We start from the raw sequence: 18,447 nt of genomic DNA on the forward strand, positions 1-18,447 counted from the left end.
AAGTGGAAGTTCATACTAATTGCTGAGACCTCCGCCCTCACCCCTTGGCTCCTTGGATACAATAGGAATAGGAAGATTCCTCTCAGGAGAAACTCATCAGTCCAAGAGAAGATCTACGGATAAGTGACATTTGGTGGCTTCCACATGCTCACCCTGTAGTGAAATCCTTCAGTCAACAAGCTTTGCTGTTGCAAAACATCCACAAAGGTGTATGGTGCCTTGCTTAACAGTTGAGTATGAATGGAGAGCCAAGGACTGTCAACCATTCTTTGAAAGCCTTAACATGATAGAGATCAAAACAAATAGGGGAAAAGTCAGAGTAAAAGATAAGGCACAAGAAAAGCAACCAAAAAAATACAAACTCCCTGATAACTTCAGCGAGATGATACTGTACCCACCTACTACAAACTGTACAAACCTAGGATGCTATTTACAAAGGAACATTCAAATTAAAATGGAACATTAAGAGAATGAGAATTAAGAAAATTACAAATTTGAGTCCACCAATGAATGCTAAAATCAATGGGCAAAAGCTTAAGGAGAAACAGGATATTTACATAGCCTCTAAGTATCTCCCCCAAAGCATTTATTAGTCACAAGGACAAAAGCAGTAATTTTACAGTGAAGAAAGCTGGCAGGTGATTCAATTTAACATCCCCAGCAATAAATAGCATCATGTACCCTTGAAATGATGCCTTGAGGATACATCACCCCCACTGCATTCCCCATAATTTATAACCTCTGTCTAATCATGAGAAAATATCAGTCTCAAGTTGGCAGACGTTCTACCAAACCACTGACCGGTTTCTTCAAAAGTTGTCAAGCTCATGAGAGACAAGGAAAGACTGAAGACCCGTCACAGATTGGGGGTGGGGAAATTGACAAAGAAGGAATGACAACTAAATGCAATTGGGATCCTGGATTGGCTCCTGGAACAGAAAAGGAAATGTCTTTTTTCTTTGTCACCAGTGGAAAAACTGGTGACATTAAAAAAAAAAAGTCTGTACTTTTTTTTTTTTTTTAATAAAGTCTGTACTTAATAGCACTTTTGCAATGTTAACTCTTTTCATTTTGGTAATTGTTCTTTGGTTATGTAACATGTTGACATTAGAGGACGCTCAGTGGTGAATATAGGGGAACTCTGTACTATCTTTGCAAATCTTTATAACCCTAGAATTATTTCAAAATAAAAGGTTTTTTCGTTTTGTTTTGGTTTTTTGTTTTGTTTAATTAAAGCAGGAATAAAAAGGACAGCAATAGCAGGATTGGAAAATAAAAATGAAGAAATCCTCCCACAAGGTAGAACAAAAAGGAAACAATGGAAAGTGAGAGGTTCACATAAGAAGATACCCTGTAGGAAATCTGGAGGTGGAAATGAAGAAATTGTCACAGAAATAATACAAGAAAACATCCCAGAACTAATAATTATGATTTGGGGTCTGGAAAGGAGCCCTGAGTGCTCAGCACAATAATGAAAAAGGGACTCCTACAGAGAGGCCTGTCATTGTGGAATTCGAGAACACTTGAAGGGTTAAGAATAAAGTCCAAAATCACAGACCGTGGCAACACTTTGGATCACCTTGAAATCATGGTGAAACATGAAGAAATACCATCTGTGGCCATGCCACACATCAGTGAAAACAGAATCTCTGTTTCAGGGGAACCTGATTCATGGTGACAGTTGAGAACCACTGTCCCGTAAGCTTCCAAAGAGAAGCAACAGATCACTTACAAAGAATCAGGAAACCTGTATCCATGACCAACAACACTGTAAACAAGAACACCAAGCAACAATGCCTTCTGAATGAATATATCGTCTAACCTAGAATTCAGGACACTTAAGAAATCTCTTGTTCATGAGAATTAAGAATTATCACCTTTAGGGGCGTCTGGGTGGCTCAGTCGGTTGAGCGTCGACTTCTGCTCAGGTCATGATCTCACAGTCTGTGAGTTCAAGCCCTGCATCGGGCTCTGTGCTGACAGCTTGGAACCTGGAGCCTGCTTCAGATTCTATGTCTCCCTCTGTCTCTGCCCCTCCCCTGCTAATGCTCTGTCTCTCTCGGTCTCAAAAATTAAAAAAAAACATTAAAAAAATTTAAAGAACTATCACCTTTAAGTCTACCCAAGGTTTGGGCTTTTTCTCAAGACTTTTTTTTAAGTGGGTGCACCCATTTTTCTGTATTTGCTATGCCTATTCCTTCCAAGCTATTCTTTTTTTTTAATTTTTTTCTTAGTTTTTAAAAATATTTTTTAATGTTCATTCATTTTTGAGAGAGAGAGAGAGAGACAGACACAACATGAGCAGGGGAGGGGCAGGGAGGGAAACACAGGATCCGAAGTAGGCTCCAGGCTCCAAGTGTCAGCACAGAGCCCAGCACAGGGCTCGAACCCATGAATGGCCATTATCATGACCTGAGCCAAAGTTGGACACTTAACCCACTGAGCCACCCAGGTGCACCCTAAGCTATTTGTTCTTTAACACATTCTTTATTCAAGAACTGCTTAGTTTTCAGTACCTTCTGTGATCGGACCCAATACCGCCTATCAGATTTTATTACCTAGATCTTCTGCTCCCCGCCAGTCACTCCCCCTACCATCTACTACGTCCACCTGCACTTTCCCACTTCTTGTATCCTTGAAAGTTCTTTTCCATGAGCCAGAATATCCACCTCCATCCCGTTCCTAATCCCAAGTGGGTTTTTTCATGACTTTTGATTCCTGTTGACCAGTCTGGGTTGCCAGTTGCACTGTGTCTGGTCCGAGCTCGGCGGGAAGTGGAGCCACCCTGGCGTTCATAGCAGTGCCCGCCACAGGTACAAAGAGTGGCAGCAGATGGGAGGCACATTTACCATGCTGGATGAATCATACCCAGACTGCACAGTCAGATGCTGAGTCTCACTCTCTCTATGAAACCTCACATTACCCCAGTCCACTCACTTCTTCCTTCTCTAAGTGCCCATCACACTCATGACCATTTTCATTCTTTGGTGCCAGACTAGTTCCTTTGTTAATCTTTCCAACTAGACTGGACTGTCCTTGAAAGAGAGGATTGAGCAGTATACTTCCTTTGTTTCCTCCCTGTACAGGGTGCAATGTTCTACACATTGTAGGTGCTCGGAATACATTTGCTCAGTTGGAGTAGGCATAGTCATCCCTCACCTTCCCCGCGGGCTCTTTTTTGGCAGTTGCAGTTACCTGTGCCGGCTGTGGTGTGGGAGCAGATGATCCTGGTTCTGCGGTATGGTCAGAAGGTCAGTCGTAAGCTAACACCATGTCACATTGACTATGTCATCCACCCCTCGCTTCATCTCCTTGTGGGGGCATTTTGTCATCTCACATCATCACAAGGAGAAGGGTGTGTACAGTACAATAAGATATTTCGAGAGAGGCACCACATTCACATAACTTTTATTACAGTTTGTTGTTAAAATGGATATTTTTTAAGTTTGTGGAGAGGGAGAATGCGTGTGCGAGTGGGCGAGGGGCAGAGAGAGAATCCCAAGCAGGCTCCATGCTTTCAGCAGTGAGCCCCCCAGTGCATGGCTCAAACTCATGAACTGTGAGATCATGACCTGAGTTGAAATCAAGAGTCAGGAGCTTAACCGACTGAGCCACCCAGGTGCCCCAAAACTGTTTTTTTAATTATTAGTTATTGTTAATCTCTTACTGTGCCTAACTTAAAAATTAAACTATATCATAGATAAGTATGCATGGGAAAAACATACTTAGGGTTTTGTATTATCACTTGTTTCAAGAATCCTTTGGGGATCTTAAAACTGACTTACTGAGAAGGGGGACCCATTATATAGGGAGGTAGAAAATGTACCCTCTGCTGGTATGGTAGAAATGAGCATTCTAAAAATCTCTACAACCTTAATCTGACCTTTGTAGAGCAAATGAACAAGCTCTTCATACCATTTGGGAATCTTCATTATAATGAAGGTCTGTATCTTCTATTTTGACTCTGTTGGGTCTTGGCATTGTGCGATACTCAACTTCTTTCAAAAAGGTCTGACCTATATCAGAGAGCAAACTGGGGTAGTTTGGGATTATAAATAAAAGATAAATTCCCAGTTGATATACATAGAAATAGTAAAATATATATGCCTCATATGTTATTCATGAGAAAGAACTGGAATTCTAATAAGAACGAACATTCGAACATCCAGGAGTTAATTGGAAGTGTGCTGGTTATAAAAAAAAAAAAACAACCCACAATTAAAATGACTGATGATGGGGCATCTGGCTCGCTCAGTTGGAAGAGCACGTGACTCTTCATCTTGGGGTCGGGAGTTCCAGCCCCGCGTTGGGTGCAGAGATGACATAAATAAAAAACTTAAAAAAATAAAATGATTGATGATCACAGGGTATTTATTTTTACTTTGGTAAAAAGAAATACATTTTCTGAAACTGGGGGACAGGGGTTAGACCCGTTGGGATCAAATGTGTTTGATGTACTTTCCCATATTAGAACTATACAGGTTTTTGTTTTTTTTAATTAAAAGAACATTTTATTTCATTATTTTTTTTTTAACATTTATTTATTTGAGAGGGAAAGAGAGAATCCCAAACAGGCTCCACACTGCCAGCAAAGGGCCTGATGTGGAGCTCAAACCCAAGAACTGCGAGAGCGTGACCTGAGCCGAAACCAAGAGTTGGCTGCCCAGATGACTGAGTCACCCAGGCACCACCCCTCCCCCCAAGTCTTTTATTATAGAGAGAGCACAAGGAGGGAAGGGGGCAGAGAGAGAGAGAGAGAGAGAGAGAGAGAGAGAATCTCAAATAAGCTCCACACTCAGTATGGAGCCCGATACAGGGCTCAATATCATGACCCTGGGACCATGACCTGAGCTGAAATCAAGAGTCGGAAGCTCAACTGACTTAGCCACCCAGGCGCCCCAGAACTGTACATTTAGATGTTATTGTGCTGATATTGTTGCCTTATAAATATAGTAGCAATTAAAATTAGAAACACTTACAGAGGTACCGGGGTGGCTCAGTCAGTTAAGTGTCCGACTTTGGCTCAGGTCATGATCTCACACGTCATGAGTTTGAGCCCCAGGTGGGGCTCTGTGCTGACAGTTCAGAGACTAGAGCCTACTTCAGATTCTGCGTCTCCCTCTCTATCTGCCCCTCTCCTACTCGTGCTCTGTCTCTCTCTCTCTTAAAAATAAATAAACATTTAAAAAGTTTGAGAAAAAGAAACACATTAAAAAAATTCTTCAAGAGTAGTTTTGTGATATGTATTTTTTTTTGAAGGATATGCTGGATATTTTACACGTCAGTTGGAATTGCCCTTGTATTCATTTTTTCTTGGTGCTGAGAATAGTGTCAGTTGTGTATTTATCCACCATGAACGATTAAAGACCCTTCTTTTCTTTACAAAATGTAAAATTATTGGTGCACATACACTCATATATGTAAAATTTATATGCATATACAGTGTGATACCTTATCTTTGAAACCTGTTTGCCATATCCACAGACATGCACATTTTACCATTTAATACAAAAATATGACTATTGTATATCATTTTTATGATCGTTTTCCACTGATGCATATAGCTTACCAACCCAGATCTTCTTTGATGATAGATTTCACCTCTGAGAGGTATTCACCAGTGCTCTCATAATATGTGACCAGCACATTGATAAAAAGGGATGTAAATATACTACATTTTGAACTAACTTACGCAAATGAATATTAATACAATCGACATGTATGACTGATATTTATCATATTTTTTATTTTAAAATTGGGATTTTAATGTGGAGAATATCCAAACTTCCAGGGGGAATGAATGGCTGTTGGGTATTATCAAGGTAGGTGAAGGAATTGGAGTCCTTGAGGAGCCATGACTCCTGTACCTGGTAGCATTTTAATGGCATGTCCTTTGCTGCTTGCCATCATGTGACTTGTAAAGAAGTGGGATTTGTCCTAAGTGTATACTGAAACATGTCTTGTGATTAACATAACTGGTAACAGACACTATCCCAATAACTTTTAAAATGATGTTTATGACTCAGTGCCCAAACAAGCAACTCAGAGAGGAAAGATCACTGGCGTTCAGAGGAGAGAGAGAGGGCAAGAGCTGCTGTGTTTATTTTGCCACGGTCCATTTAGTCTTTCCTCACTGAGAGTTACTTACCTGTAACCTTGAATCTCCAGCAGTATGTTCAGCCACAAATCTCCACTGTTTATAACCCTTGTTACCATTGAGCGTTATAAAGCATGTTTATAGATGCATTGAGCCAGACATTTTCCATTTGTACTGTGTGGCGTTCCATAGGAAGCATTGGAGTGGACTTTTCAACATCCATCCCACCCCACATACTAAGTCTAAGACAGTTGGGCAGTCCTATCCCCCTGGCCTGATCGGTTGTACATGAGACCTCTGTAAGAAGTTTCCTCTCCAAAGAGAGAGTCATAGAAAGAAGTGGTGTGGCTCTCCTGCTACCAGCCTGAGGAGGAAGCGTGCACTAAAATGGCCGAACGGAGAGATGGAAAGAACATGAGACTTTGTTGACTCCAGCCGCCGATTCAATGAACCCCGAAGCTCTCTCTACAGCAGGACTTCCATTTATGTGGAGATCATAAATTTTCTAATGTTGTTCAAGCCTTTTGAGTTGAGGTTTCTATTACTTGCAGCTGGAAGCATCCTCACTGATGAACTATTCTTAAGAAGAATGACTCATGGGGAAACAATCCTCCCAGCTTCTGATTAACTTTGGCCTCCAGAGATAATTATCTGGGCCATCAGATGCATAAAAAAATATGGAGGTCGTAAGATTAAAATTTTAGTGGTTACATTTAGGGAGAGGAGTAGTGGCTGGAAGGGGGTCTGAGAGGGGCTTCTGGAATGCTAGTGTTTCTTGATCGGAGTTGTGGTTATATGGGTGTGTGTACTTTAAGATAAATTCATCAAACCATATATCTGTGATTTGTGTACCTTTCTGCATGTAAGTTGTACTTCAATTTAAAAAGCTTGCTGAAAAATACTATATTGTAACCAGGCCTCCAAACAAGCTGTATCTTGACTGGAAGGATATGAATGGTATATTGTGGTCATTTTTTTAGGCAGCTGAATTAAGCTAGAGACATGCTTTCTTTTATAAACTTCCAGAAGCTCACTGTAATGACCTTGGGTGTGACCAGCCCACTCTAATCTCAGCCAAAATGTTTTCCCTTTTGGTTAGGCTGGGAGAGCCTCAAAGCCTTGCAAAGGAAGGGCTTCATCATTTTTAGAATGTAGTCACAATGAATATTAAAAACCCAACTAAAAACTAACAGAGCAGAGTCAGTCCACGAAGGGCTTTGTCAAGCCGCATTCTCTGAGAGGTATTTTAGTTATAGGGGGTCCACTCCAAGGAAACCACTGGGTTTGGAAGAATGCAGTCACGGACCTCATGCAGCTCAGGTTATTGAGAGTTTTAATTCATGGAGGAAGAGCTATAACATGCTTAGGTTTTTTGTTTGTTTGTTTGGAAGAAAAAAATATATGGTCTTTGGGGACCCAATTATCTAGAGAAAGACTTAACTCCGCTACAAGAAAACTAGCTGAGGAGAGTTACCATAAATCATGGGTTAGATGGAGAGTGGAATTGAATAATGTGACAGCAAGACTCTGGGAATACCAATCTTCATGAGGGAGAGGATTTGAAGAGGGATCCCATCATGAAACTAAATGGGGAGTATGGTTGATTGGTGGTCAGGCCCTTGGAATTCAAATTCCTGAGGGATGTAGAGCCCTGTTCTGTTTGAGCAGCCACATCGATCTGCAGAACCGGAGGCTGACAAAAAGAATGTGGAGACAATGTATTTTATTATATTCCACCTATCTCTTCAGGGTGCTTTCACACCATTATATCCTCACTACCACCTGGTGATGTAGGTAAGTTAGAACTGATCCTAAGAGAGACAGTGACTAAGAGAACAGGTTCTAGAGTCACCAAGACCTGGGTTTGGTTCCTGTCTCTGTCTTGCTAGTGGAATGTTTGTGCAATCTACATAGCCTGTGTTTGTGGTTCTCTGCTTCAGAGGACATTAGGCAACGTGGAGATATTTTTGATTGTCACAACTGGAGGAGGGCCATTAGCATCTAGTGGGTAGAGGCCAGGGATACTGCTCAACATCCTACAATGCACAGAACGGCCCCCCACCACAAAGAATTGTTCAGTCCAAAATGTCAATAGTGCCACTGTTGAGAAACGCTGGGTCCTATCTGATTCTCAGTCTCTTTGTCTGTAGAATGGGGATATCAACATTATCTCACTGGGTTATTGTGAAGAGTAGATTAAATAACAGTTGACATTGGATTGTCTGTTCTTCCACCATCCCTTCCCCCTCTTCAAGGAACTGCCCTCACAGGACTTTACATCTCTACAGAATTAGATTTCTACGGGCTGAATGCCAATAACCTACAGTTCCATCTAGTTTCATGATGTTTGTCCCTAGCAGGCATTTTGCGTAGTATGACTCTGCCCCTTTGCCACAGTTGACTGGGTCAGGGGTGGACACTCGATCCAAACCAAAGCAGTCAGAATTCTCTCCCCAGGAAACTTTGTAATTTGCACTGAGAGTCAAGCCTGCTAGGGTCTTGAATGGAGAAGATACAAACCTGGGAGTTGTGGGTGGCCATTTTCTCCCATGTGGTCGGGGGTGCAGTTTATAACAAAAGAGAAAATTGCAACGATTATGGAGAGAAAGGCATCCAGAAGAGACCCAGTTCCCAGAGTCTGTGTCCTGGCTGCTCCCTGCCCTTAGGCCCCGTAGCCCATTTCTACGTCCTTGTAAGACTTTCTGCTTAACCTGGCTTCGGTTATGTGTGTCTCATGTCCAAGAGACACATAATAACCAGCGAGAACATATGTAACAGCACTTGGCATGGTGCCCAGGAATTAAGCCCCGAATAAGTGGCGATTATTATTATCATCCCATATTAGAGATAAAAAAGTTGACACCGAGAGATTAAATAATTTGTCTCGTTGTCTCACAGCTCTTTAGCAGTAAAGGTGATCTGAAATCCGGGTCTCCTCACATCTAGACTGAGGTTCTGTTCTGTCTGTTCTTTAAGTTGTGAAATAAAACTCAGAATAGCGCATGGGTAGCTAAGTATCTAGGTGTAGTTAAAAATAACTCGCAGTGAACCTTGGTGTATCTCACCCAGGACAGGAAGTAGAAAACTGGCTGTAGCTTGGAAGACCGTCCTGTGCCTCTCCCTGCCACGACTCCCTGCCAGAGGTAACCAATATCCTGTTTTTTGTTGAAATGGCTTTTAATAGTTTTTCCACCTACATGTGCACCCCTAAACTACATGATTTAGCTTTACTTGTTTTGGCATTTATAAAATGAGACTGTACATATTCTTTTGTAATGTTTTAAAAATTTCGACACTGTACTTGTGAAGTTCCTCTATGCTGTTATGCATAGTTGTAATCCATTTATTTTCTTTCTTTCTTCCACAGTGGATTTATCCAAGCTACTGGTGACGAGCATTAGGTGATTTCCGATTTTCAGCCAGTGGTATTACCAAGGGCATCCTGGTCTGTATATGCTGGTGCATGTGTGCAGGAATGTCTCCTGGGTACCTACTGGGAGTATACCTGTCGTATCTGAGACTTCCTCTGCTCCACATACTTGGGGGTTTGGGTTCTTTCGCAGGCACATGCCAGTACCGGGGCCAGAGGCTGAAGAAAGTATTGTGTAGTGCTGTAGGACACATAGAGATTTAAAACAAAGTATCTTTCCTCAAAAACTGAAACATAGGGTTACCACATGGCCCAGAAATTCCACTCCAAGGTATCTACCCAAGAGAACTAAAAACATATGTTCATGTTAAAACTTGTACATGAATATTTATAGCAGCACAATTCAGAATAGCCAAAAGGCCCATCAATTGATGAATGGATAAACACGATGTGGTCTGTCCATACAACGGGATATTGTTCAGCATAAAAAGGAATTAAATGCTGATACATGAGACCACGTTATGCTAAGTGAAAGAAGCAGGCACGGAAAACCATATATTACATAATTCTGCTTCCATGAAGTGTCCAGAATAGGCAAATTTATAGAGACAGGAAGTAGATTGTGGTTCCCAGGGGCTGGGCGAAGGGGTGAAGTGGGGAGTGACCCTTATGGGTACAGGGTTCCTTTAGGAAGTGATGAAAATGTTTTGGCATTAGTGATGTTGGTCTCACAGCTTGGGAATAAACTAAAAGCCACTGAACTATAGTCCTTAGAAGGGTAAGTTTTATGGTATATGAATTACATCTTAATGAAAATGTAACTAAAAACATAGTATCTTTGCTCATTCATTTACTCAAAACACGCGTATTATGTAAGTACTAAGTACCTAAGATATGCCAGACATCCCTCAGCACATTGTTGGGAGACATTGGTCAGTGAGTTAGACGCGGCCCCCATGTGGGTCAGAACCATTGTCAGAGAGCAAGTGACACATTCAAGAGTGGTCACTGAGCAGAGTTTAATGAAGGGACTGCTTGCAGAAGTATGGGCAGGGTTAAGAGGTCCCTGGGGAAGTGAGGCATTTCAGGGTTGGCAACAGACGGCAGCCATTACCGCCCCCCCCCCACAGGCCTGGAAAGGCAAGGGGAGAAAAGTGGTTCCCGGAACCCAGCAAGAGCTGCAGGAGAAGCTGCGTCACAGGGGCTGTGGCAGAGAGGGGGCCACCTACCCACGGCTCCCTCTCCCGTCTGCTGCTGGCGGGTATGGGAGTGTGGGCCACACAGACCCCATCCGTCAGCCTCCTCAGGCCTAGAGGACAGGGGAGAAGGCTGGAGAGGGACTCTGGAGAAGCAAATAGAGACTCTCTGTCCTCACGGACTTTCCATTTTCAGTGGAGAGACATACCAGAAAAAATAAAAGCAACAGAATGTGATAAGCAAACAGGCTGACATGAAAGAGAGCATCTTGGTGTGTGGGTGTGTGTGTGGGGCGCGGGAAGACGACACTAGATTTGCTGCCTGGGAAGGTCTTTCCAAGGGGAAGGAGGCGGTGCCGTTTAGCTGGGACCTGAAGAATGAGCGCCTAGGTGATTCGAGTGTTATTTATTGAGATGGGGAAGCTTGGAGGAGAAATCAGTTTTAGGGGAGGAAATCAAGAATGCCCTCTGGGATATATTAAAGACAGAACATACACCAACATCGAAAAATAACAACTCAAGTTGGAGTGTGAATCCATGGGACTCGGGAGAGGCCACGGCTGCGGGCTGACACCCAGGGCCTACCTCTCGGAAAGCCAGGACTTGCGTGGACTGCGCCCTCCCTGGAGGTTACACCAAGTGCTGGCACAGCGCGCTGGCTCGGGGCCTCCCGCCTGCTCCCAGGCCTCCTCCCAGCATTTATTGGGACTTTGCCACATCCCAGGTTCTTCCTTCACGAAGGCGAGAAGGGCCAGGGGAAGGGAGTATCCTTTCTGAACACCAGACGTGACACATCGCCTTGACCGGGCAGGAGCTTCAGTGTGATAGCTAGGGGGGCCACAGGTAGGCCTGCCGACCACGAAGGGTCCAAAACCTACTTGGAAAGGCACCCAGGCCTGTGACTAATATGGTTGGTGGTGCTTCGGAGCACCCAGAGGGAAAAGCTGGCCCAACATCCTAGCTGGAGCCAAATCAAGAAAGACAGCAGGAGAGAAGTGAGTCTACAACTGGCACATTCTTCCTCACCCGGTGGGTCTTGTGGCGTCAGCTGGAGTCCTCCTTCGGGTGCCTGTAGCCCGCACAACTTGGCACATCTCTGTATTTTCTTCCATAGAGGTCTCTCCTCTCTGGCTCCTGGCCCAGCCAGTTGCCCACAGACTGGAAAACAAAGGCTCACTGCCTTCCCTAGAGACCTGGGCTTAAGGGATGGGCCTTGAGCAGGCTGGGCGGATGCTCTGTTGATTTTTTTTCCAAGTGCAGAGAATGTGACAGCCAATTCCTGTTGGAAATGGCTTTTGTTTTCTTTGGAGCACAAAGCACTTTTCCTTTCTCGTGATTGTTTCAGTTCAGGTCATGTTTAGGATGGAGATGATTTGCTAACCTAATTGCCTGCCTTTTAGATCTGTGGTTCTTAAGCTTTGGGGGCACAGATCCTACTGCAACCCTGATAAAAACCATAGACCCTCTCCCTAAAACACACACACACACACTGCTCCCAAATTTAACATTTAACATCAATCCTAGCAGGTTAAGATCCCTTGGGTTAAGGAAGGTCAGTCCTTCCAACTCCCCCACTCCCAATCCCCTCTGCCCCCTCTTTCTTTTCAGTCTGGATCTTAAAATTCCCTTTCTTTAGCACTTCTCAGGGGCCAGCATTTCTTGCCTGCTTTCTGCCCGAATTAATGCCAGGTGCCCAGCCTCTGAGGAGCAGGGGCCTTCGCTAGCTTCAAGCTGCTTTTGGCTCGGAGGCTCCAGTCCGGTGTCGCTCCAGTTTTTCAGACAGCAGAATATTCCAGTGGGATTTGTAAAACTTTTGTCTCATCCGTGCCTAGCTGTTACGAAGGGGGCAGACAGCAAGAGTCTCTGCAGATTCTAGACGAAGGGGCACAGCTTTGGATGAGACTAGGGAGACAGGCGTTGTCTGGTTTTGTTAAATTCCAGAAGCAAGTCACTTTGCCAAAATTGCCAAAAATAAAAGGACTGTCTAGACACATATTAGAAGCTCTCCTATGAAGACAGACCATCCTGAAGATCATGGATTTATGCTTAAATGGTGAGACAAAGGGGGTCATCTAAGTAACAAACAGGTATTGTACCTGCTGGTGCTCTAGGCGGGTTCTAGGAGCCTGGGGGAGGGGGGACGGGGGGGCACGTGGTGAATGAGACAGACAAGGCACCAGAGAACTTTAGGTAGTGACAAGTGCAAGTATGAAAACAGGACGAAGTGATAGATGTGACCGTGCGGCCGCCACGACGAGAGAAGATGTCTCTGAGCAGGTGGCACTGGAACTCCAGCCTGATTATTGAGAAGGGAGCATCCACCGGGAGGAAGCGAGCTCCAGGTGGAGGCAGCGGCCGCTGCAGGGCCTTGAGGCTGGAACGAACTGGTGCGCGCGCAGAGGAAAAGGAAAAGCGCTTGTGGACGGCGCGGTCGAAGTGGGGAGGGAAGGGAGGGAAGGAGAGAGGTAGGCGGTGGGCAGATGGCTGTGTGCTTTGTCGGAAAGACGACGAAGGGTCTAGAGCAGGCGTCTGATGTGATGTCATTTGCAGTTTGGGAACGGGCCTCCTGGAGAGAAGCACATTGGGAGAGAGCGAGAGCGAGCGGAAGTGGAGGCAGCGCGAGGCCGGTCGTGGGGGCCAGGTGAGGGGGGGCGGGGATGGCGGCTCAGGCCTCTCGGTGGCGCTACAGTCGGAGAGAGGAGGAGGCTGTTTTCCAGGTGAACGCACGGGGTGCATAGTATAACGCATGGCGGTTAAGACTCCATGGAAACTTAAGTTGAATACGTTTTCGAAGGGCCAGGGCTATGTTGTTCTCGCTCTTGGCCAGTCCAAGGCTTCCTGTTCGTGCCCTTCCAGGAAAAACAATGACAAAGATACAAATCCTCCAGAAGAGAAAGTTGCTTGGCTGTTCTTGTCTCTGCAGAATGTCAATGTGCTTGGCAGGCAAGAGGAGGGGAAGGACAGCGGATATGTATTAAGTGCCAACTGCATACCTTGATCTCATTATCTAAGAACCCTGCAAGCCTCACTTTTTTTTTTTTTTTTTAGATGAGGAAACAAGTTCAGAGAGGTTAGTTTAATTGTCCAAGGTCACATAGCTAACAAGTGACAGGGCTGGGATCCAAACCCAGGTCTGTCTGAGTCCAGTTCCTTCCACATCAGGCCCTGGGCTGGCGAGACCAGGTGAGCACACTGAGTAGGCCTGCATGGCCCCGAGGCTCCCCAGGGTTTTAGCTACTCCTCAGATGAAAGCTGGTCTCTGTTGGGGGTCTGCTGACTTTTCCAGACCCTGGGGGTGTGCTGGGTGCAGTGATGTTGAAGAGTCATGTTTTAAGACAGTCCCAATGGTCGGAAGATTTCCCAATGCCAGCGAATCTAGTAAAGACAGAAGGAGTTTGAGTCTTGAGACAAGCTCATTAGCACTCATTCCGTTTGGGTGAAATCAATTAGGGCTAACTGGAAGGTACAGCCTCTGCTCTCTGTTGACTCTTGAAATGAGAGACTGATGGTGGCTACCAGTTATCATGGAGGCATGCTCAGGGGCAAAGACTCTGATGACAGAGTCTAGGCTGTGAATCCTGCCCCTGCTGCTCTGTGGCCAGTTGCTTGGTAGGAGGACTCTGCAGGGCTCTGGAGGGTGACTGTGTGTGTCACCTAAGACCCCTGTGGGTCTCAGGCAACTTAGAACGGACTGGGCCTTGCAGATTCCACCCGGCCTGACTGCCCAGGCCTGTGCCAGAGAACGACCGGGCGACGTGCCCAGTGACGGCACAAAGGAAGAGCCTCACACCCCGGGTTACACCCAGGGTTACGCAGAGCAGCATGACACTGTGACCTTGTCTTCGGTGCTTTTACCATCTGCTGGGTGCTGCCTACTAGACTACAGGCTCAGTGCGGGAGGCCTTTTTTTCTCTCTCCTTGTTTCCACTGTGCTTGAGTGGGTTACCTGAGGTTGGCTGACAGATATGTCTGGACCCTCCAGGACTGGACACATCAGTGGGAGTTAGAAGCCCAGCAAGAGGAAACCAAGGCATTAGGAAGAGTACGTTTTAGGATCAGGTAAAAACTAGCTGCCAGCACAGGGAGGGAAGCCTTGGTTTTCCCATCTGTGGAATGAGGCGATGAGGCATGAGGTCGTGCACCTAAGTGCTTAGCAGAATTCTCGGCACATAGCGCCCAGCCCACCGGAGTGAGTGCATAGCGCTTCTACAACCACCCCCGGCGCCTTGCATGGTTCTTCATGTCTCGGTGGGAACTTTTACATTTTTTTTGACTGTGACCCACACCACAACCTTCTAATGTGTGTGCATGTCTCTTTAAATATAACCGAACTATAAATTTTGTGAACTAAGACCCTTACTATGTGTGATGAACTTTGACGGTTTGCATTGTGTTCAGTTTTGTTGAAAGAATCCTGAAGGGGCAAAGGGTTACTTTCTGGGGTGATGGACATATTCTGTATTTTGATGAAGGTGGTGGTGGCATGGATGTCTTTGCCCAAAATCGTTGAACTCTATATTAAAATGGGTGCCTTTTATTGCATGTCAGTTAGATCTCAGTAGATTTGCAACCCTCTAATTTTTATTGAGATACAATTCACATTTCACAAAACTCACCCTTTTAAAGTGGATACTTAAGTGATTTTTAGTATAGTCACAGAGCAACTGTGACCACAGTCCAAGGTCAGAACATTTTCATTACTCCAGGAAGAAGCCCCGTACCCATTAACAGTCACTTCCCATCCCCCCAACCCTAGTCCCTGGCAACCTAATCTACTTTCTGTCTCTGTGGATTCGCTGGTTTCAGTCTTGCGTGGCCGGGATACTGGGCCTCTCAGGGGCCACCACTCACCACAACTGGGATTTCTCTATTTGGTCCTGGCACTGGGTGGTGAACTCCAAGAGCATCAGAGACTCTGGCAGATGACTCACATCCTGTGTCCCCACCTCCTTCCTACACAGACCCCAGGCCTGTTCAGTCCTCCGGAAGTGCCCCTTGCTCTCCTGGTGAAGATCTGGACGATGATGCACCAGTGAAGGAGTGGAGAATGGACTTTCCAAAGTCCATGGGCAAACCCATCACAGAAATACAAAGAAGTAAGTAAGGTCTCAGAAATGTGTCCAGCAAGGTGGGGGTTGGGAGTGGACTTGGAACAGAGGTTGGGCAAGATGAGTAAGTTAAGGGGCTGTTACCAGCCTCCTGGAGGACGGGGGACCTGGAGGTGGCTCGTGCCCCATGTATCTGGCTCTTTCCCACACCAAGACTCCACCCAGGACTATGGAAACTGTCCTCACTCCCTCCACCCCCACTGCCTTGGAAAGGTGCGGCCAAAGGAACAGCTGAGGAAGGGAGAGGTTGAGAAGCAAAGGGGCTAAGTCTACAAGGGGGGTGGATGGGGGGAAGGGGGACAAACCCACAGCTGGCTAATGACTGGCACCGGCTCTGCAATTACCTGGAAATGGGTCTGCTACAAGTGCTTTCAAAAGAGACATGGAGTCTTCGCAGGGACCACCTGGAGAGGTGAGAGGAAGAAGTCCGGGAGCTTTAGAAATCCTTTTTAAATTCTTACCAATAGGGATGGAGGTAGGACTCCGGTGATGTTTAGGGAATGAGTGCACAAGCCACTTACATAATAAAGTTATCATGTGTGATTGTCTCTAATAAGCCTGGAAGGATTCTCACTAACCTGCCAGTAACCTTAAGGGAAAGGAGTTTCACTGTCTACTTTTTTTTGCTTTCTTTTTTTTAGAATTGTTTGCTATTTGCAGAATTTTTTAAAAAGATATATTTTTACTCTTTGTTTAAATAGGTGATACATTCACATAGAAAATCTTCCCATTCTTGCCCTCATCTGCAGAGACACCCTCTCGGCATGCTGCAGGTGAGTAGTGTTCTTAATTATGTATCTTTCCAGAATTTCTTTATGCATATTTAAGTAAATTTATATAAAGTTTCTTTTTTTTTTTAATAGAGAGCACGTGCAAGTGATGGGAGGGGCAGAGGGAGAGGGAGAGAGAGAGAGAGAGAGAGAGAGAATGAGAATCTCAAGCAGGCTTCATGGTCAATGGCAAGCCCAAGGTGGGGCTTGATCTCGTGACTGTGAGATCATGACCTGAGCCAAAATCAAATGTTGGATGCTCAACTGACTGAACCACCCAGGTGCCCCTATATAAAGATTCTTAATACAACTTTTTTTGAACTCTATCTCTGGGAGGGAAAATTTGAATTCAAACCAATGACTAGACATAAGGACTCTGGAGATTTCCCATAATGAAATATCCACAGGCAGCCACTGGGAATGAGGTTTAGCCCTCCAAAGGGAAGAGAGCGTTTAGACATAATATATGTAAAACAAAAGTGATAAATGGTCACGGGCCAAGAAATACAATAAGAAGGAAAATTACTCCAAATCTCTCCACCCCAAAATAACAATAATTAACATCAATTGAACATTATTCTGGACTAGTGATGTCTAATAGAACTTTCTGTGATGACATAAATGTTGCCACACTATCGAAGTAACCATTAGTAACATATGCCTGTTGAGTGCTTGAAATGTGGCTATTGCAGTTGAGGAACTGAATTGCTTATTTTGTTTTTTTTTAATTAACTTTAACTTAAACATACATAACCCTGGGTGTCTGATGCCTGCTGTAATGGACAGCACAGTTCTACCCCCTGCTGAGTGCGTACGCATGAGTGGAAAGATGTAAAAAAAAAGGCCGCGGATGCTTGGCATTGCCCAAACGCATAATCATGATTACTAATTGATTTAGTAATTCTATTTCTAGGAATTATGTTTAAAAAATGGTTATGACTGGGGTGCCTGGGTGGCTCAGTTGGTTGAGTGTCTGACGTCGGCTCAGGTCATGATCTCACAGTTTGAGAGTTCGAGCCCCGCGTCAGGCTCTGTGCTGACAGCTCAGGGCCTGGAGCCTGCTTCGGATTCTGTGTCTCCCTCTCTCTCTACCCCTCCACCACTCACACTCTGTCTCTCTTTCAAAAATAAATAAACATTAAAAAAATGGTTATGACTTTGTTCAAAACTGAGCTCTGAGAATGTTTATTAATGAAAAACTGGAACGCTGTAGGAAAAGTATTTACTGACATGGGAATATGTTCACAACTGTCTTTTGAGTGAAAGGCAGGTTATAAAGCAGGATGATTTCATTAAAATGTAGATATAAATAGCCTAGAAAGATATATTTCAAATGTCTCAGTACATGGCAGGCACTCATCATATATTTTTATACGAACGAGCGTATGTTAATAAGAGTTAGCACCGGGTGATGAAATTATGAGTGATTTTATATGTGCTTCTGCTCCCTTATTGTATTTTCTCACTTTCTGTGGTGAACACATTGAAAAAAAATATATTTGCTGAACAGGGGTGCCTGGCTGGCTCAGTCAGAAGAGCATGCTACTCCTTTTTTTTTTTTTTTTTAACATTTTATTTTTTGAGAGACAGACAGAGAGCATGAGCAGGGGAGGGGCAAAGAGAGAGGGAGACACAAAATCCAAAGCAGGCTCCAGGCTCTGAGCTGTCAGCACAGAGCCTGATGTGGGGTTTGAACCTACAGACGGAAGATCATGACCTGAGCCAAATTCAGATGCTCAACCAACTGAGCTACCCAGGGGCTCCGTAGAGCATGCGACTCTTGATTTCAGGGTCGTGAGTTCGAGCCCTACTTTGGATGTAAAGTACTAAAAATAAATTTAAAAATAAACTTAAAAAAATCTGCAGAAAGAAGTATAGTTGCTAGGTAATAATATTTGAGAGCTGG

General features: G+C 44.6%; 1 long non-coding RNA gene across 6 annotated transcripts in view; it reads left to right on the forward strand.

Moving 5' to 3' along the window:
* Window positions 1-18,447, forward strand: part of LOC124511443 (uncharacterized) — a 69,766-nt gene that overhangs the window by 4,508 nt on the left and 46,811 nt on the right. For 5 of the 6 annotated variants that reach the window (XR_006961888.1, XR_006961889.1, XR_006961886.1 and 2 more), the window contains exons 1-4: window positions 7,162-9,240; window positions 9,465-9,498; window positions 15,625-15,759; window positions 16,473-16,544. This is a non-coding gene — a long non-coding RNA (uncharacterized LOC124511443). Of the gene's footprint in view, window positions 1-7,161; window positions 9,241-9,464; window positions 9,499-15,624; window positions 15,760-16,472; window positions 16,545-18,447 lie in introns of those variants that run through there. The other variant, XR_006961887.1, reaches the window with a different exon arrangement.

Source organism: Lynx rufus, unplaced genomic scaffold (genome assembly GCF_022079265.1).
Source record: "Lynx rufus isolate CCGP_SWC_20201006 ecotype Redwood Valley unplaced genomic scaffold, mLynRuf1.p SCAF_16, whole genome shotgun sequence".
Classification (NCBI taxonomy): Eukaryota; Metazoa; Chordata; class Mammalia; order Carnivora; family Felidae; genus Lynx; species Lynx rufus.